Source organism: Arachis duranensis, chromosome 6 (genome assembly GCF_000817695.3).
Source record: "Arachis duranensis cultivar V14167 chromosome 6, aradu.V14167.gnm2.J7QH, whole genome shotgun sequence".
Classification (NCBI taxonomy): Eukaryota; Viridiplantae; Streptophyta; class Magnoliopsida; order Fabales; family Fabaceae; genus Arachis; species Arachis duranensis.
In genome coordinates, this window is record NC_029777.3 from 41639686 (window position 1) to 41643502 (window position 3817).

General features: G+C 33.1%; 1 long non-coding RNA gene across 1 annotated transcript; it reads left to right on the forward strand.

Moving 5' to 3' along the window:
- Positions 1-6: 6 nt before the first annotated feature.
- Positions 7-2779, forward strand: LOC107493623 (uncharacterized). The gene is made up of 2 exons (XR_001593018.3): positions 7-522; positions 2316-2779. It is a non-coding gene; the product is annotated as an uncharacterized LOC107493623 (long non-coding RNA).
- The last annotated feature ends 1038 nt before the right edge of the window (positions 2780-3817 follow it).

Here is a 3817-nt window from a genome sequence, read left to right on the forward strand (position 1 = left end):
GCGCAAATTTCTGCGTACGCACTCTCTTAAAAAAATGAATCCCCTGAACCTTAGCCTATCTTCATCTTCTCCTTTCTTCTTCTCCGAGCCACCCAACGTCCATCATCATCTTCATCTTCATCTTCTTCACCATCATCACCATCCATCATTGTCTAAGACCACCACCGAACCCTAATTCACTTCTCCTTTTCTTCTTCTTCCCCTCGCCTCACCTCCGCGAGCCCAGAACCATCGCGCCACCGCTCCTTCTTCTTCATTCTCTTCGGCCTTCCCACCGTCTCTACCCAGTTCCGTCGCAACCTCCTCGTCTCAGCGCCGAAGTAGCCTCCAGCCACACCAGAGCTACTGCGACCCTTGGCTCACCTCCAGCTCGCGTCTCTTCTCTCCTCCGCTGAACCCAGAGACCAGCACTGCCGCGCTCACCCTCTTCTCCTCTCTCGCAGTGTCTGTGTCCACCACCGCTGCAGCCTTCACCAGTAGCGCTGGTCACTGCCGCTGTAACATCACCGGTCTCCTGCTTCTGTAATCTTTCTTGCTCTGTTCTTCAGTTTTCAGATTTTTGCCAAAATTTTCTTTTTTAATTAATTAGGGGTTATTTAGATTTCAATTATTAGTTAGTCATTTGATTTTGTTAAACTATTTTGTTGCTGTTAGTTGAGTTTAGGTTAGAATTTGAAATTTCTGGTTCGACCTGGTTACTGCTGTTTTGGTTACCGCTGGATTAATTCACTGCTGTTCAGGTTATTTTTGTTGAGGACTTGCTGCTGTTACGTTGTTTAAAGTAGAACTAGGATCAGTATTAGTTCATAGATAATTAATCATGCTTTTATGTTTCTTGAATTTGAATTTCATTTGGTTTGGATTGTCTGACTGATTTGTTTGCTGAATTTCATTTAGTATTAATTACAATTTTAGTTTTGATCTTTAATCAGTTTGGTTTTGATTTTGGTTAGTTTTAGTCCCTTGATTAGTTTCATGATTAGTTCAGCTTAGTTATTTTTATTTTCTGTTAGTAAATTTTAGGTGGTTAAGATCAGATTAGCTTAGGTTATTAGGTTCTGAAAAGTGTTTGGTTTGAATTGAACTGCTGGAAGTTACTACTGAATTTGTTTGGGCTGAAAGCGTTGAAATTGTTGATTTGCTATAACTGTTGCTGGAATTATTTGGAATTGCTTGACTGTATTCATGATGTGCTGTTTTGTTGCAGAATTTCTGGAAATTTATTGTTGATATTGGTTGAACATTGATTCATTGTGTACAGATTCACTGTTTTACTGCCCATTTTGATGAATATGTTGCTGAAAATTGGGTTGAATGGTGTTAATTTGAATTTGGGTTATGAATTGCTACTTGGTTGAATTGATTCTGCATGTTCGATATTTGTTTATGCCAAGTGTTGATGAAAATTGCCTTTTGAGAGTATTTTAGATTTTTGAATTACATGTGATTTGATTTTATTATCGATGATTGAGGCATTTATCTAATAGTACAAGATTAATTAAACTGGTCCTATTTAACCCAATTATATCAACTTTGTGGTTTCATTGGATTTGGATTATATTAGGAATGACACTCAATTCTTGAATTTAATCTTGTGTTATTAGTTAAATGAATTACATTGGTATTTGAACTTGTTCCTCTTACTTTGCTTGAACATTGTTCTTGTTTAGTTTATACACCGTTGTTTGTGAATATGCTTCTATGATTATTTTGGATTTTGAATTGCATGGTGTAGCTACCATGTGATTTAGAATGTTTAACTTTGTTTGGCATAATTCATTAAGTGTAATTTGTGATGGTGGATTGCTTGAGACGCTAACTTTTGTATTAATTGAGTTTTTTGGTGTGTATGTAATTGTATCATTTTGTTTTAGTTTATTTTCTTTGAATTGAATTTCAATCACAACATCACACATTCTAAAACTTTTCTTTTGCACAAACCGTCACATTACATCAATTCTTGAATTTCCAAAGTGATTATTGAACTTCTTGTTGCTTGTCTACTTATTTGTAGCTTGCAATTATTTTGAAATCACTTTAGGTACACTAATTGAGTTGAAATTGAACTTTGATTGAAGTAATGTGGCATAGTGCTTTCAGTTCTCCAATGTGTGAATTTTAAACTGCCGGCAAACTTAGAATTCACATATTGCTTTTCTTCATGTCACAAACGCATAATTTCAACTTATTTTAGTGTATTCAACCTCACTCTCCTTGTTTGAATTAATTTTTGATTTAAGTGTTGCTTTGCTTTACTCATCTTGCTTGTGTCACTCGTGTTTATATTTTAACATATTCTCTTTTACATTTTTTAGGATGAGTCATCGTAAGCAACAAAAAAAGTAAAAGAAGCAAAGCGATGGACATGGATGCGGAGAATACCACTATGAAGAGCATGATTAGGGAAGCACCAGCTCCTTTTGGTTCAAGTTAGCGCACAGAGGACTGTGCAGAATTCAAGTGTGGGGAGGCTTACAGCCGCAGTTTGGTCGTATTAACACTTTTTCCAATCACTTTAGTATTTTTTTTATGATTTTTAAATCTTTTGTTAGTTATTTTGGTTATTTTGAGTTCTCTTCTACTTCATTTGCATTTTTCTTGGTTGTATATAATTTAGAGCTTTATTTGCATCTTTTACTAGCATGGTTTGTAAATATATTTTTATTATTTTTATTGTGATTGGATGAATGTGGATAATAGGACTTTGGTATTTTTCCTATATGCATGTAATGATTTGGAATGATAGAAAATAGGAAAAATAATTTAGAATTTTAATTTTCATCCATCTCTTTGAAAAAAAAAATTCCTTTTAAGCAACTTGGTTAGAATAATTAAACAACAACAACAAAGCCTTATCCCACTAAGTGGGGTTGGCTATATGAATCAAACGATACCATTGTGCTCTGTCATGTATTATGTCTACATAATTATTTTATGTCCAATATTTGATGTATGAATGCATTTAAAATGATTGAGGTCATTATTTCATTTAAAGTTCACTTACCCATATAGTCTTATCCTTTTATCTACCATTGTTAACCAAATTTTGAGCCTATTTAATTCCCTTTGTTCTTAATTTTAGCTAACATTACTTCTAAGTGAAAAACCATGAATGTTCCTAATTTGATCTTTGATTAGCTTAGACTAGTGATGTTGCATCATTTAAGTGTAAGGGGAAAAACAAAACATTCATGGATAAATATGTTTTAGGTTTATTGAAATTTTTAGAAATTGGGTGCATATTCATGTATTAAATGCTTAAACAATATATATTTATCTTGTGAAAAAAAAATTGTATATATTATGTTTCAAAAGAAAAGAAAAAGAAAAGAAAAAAAAGAAAAAGAAGAAAAAAAATGAGAAAACAATAAAAAGGGGACAAAAGGTTTTCCCAAAAGAAAAAAAATGAAAAATAAATGCATATATGATGTGAATAGGTTGTTGTAGGTTAGGTGGATGTTTAAGCTAATCAAATGTTCAAATTTCAAGGTCCATTTAGTTAAATACATCTTACCCTAGCTCCTAGTCCCATTACAACCCTTGAAAGTCCTCATGATACTTGTATGTATGCATTAAATATTTGTTGATTATTAGAAGAAAAATATATCTAAGAAAGCAAGATTAGTAGAGAATTGAGTGATTAACCCTAAACACTGAGTGATTAGAGTGTAAACACATTCGGTGAGGGTTTTGATTGTTTGATTCTATGTTTCCACCTATCATGAACTATTATCTTGCAAGTTTGTTACATTTTTAGAACTCAAATTGATTCATGAAAAATTGCATTGATTGCTATATTATTTTAGTCCCTTTGTTT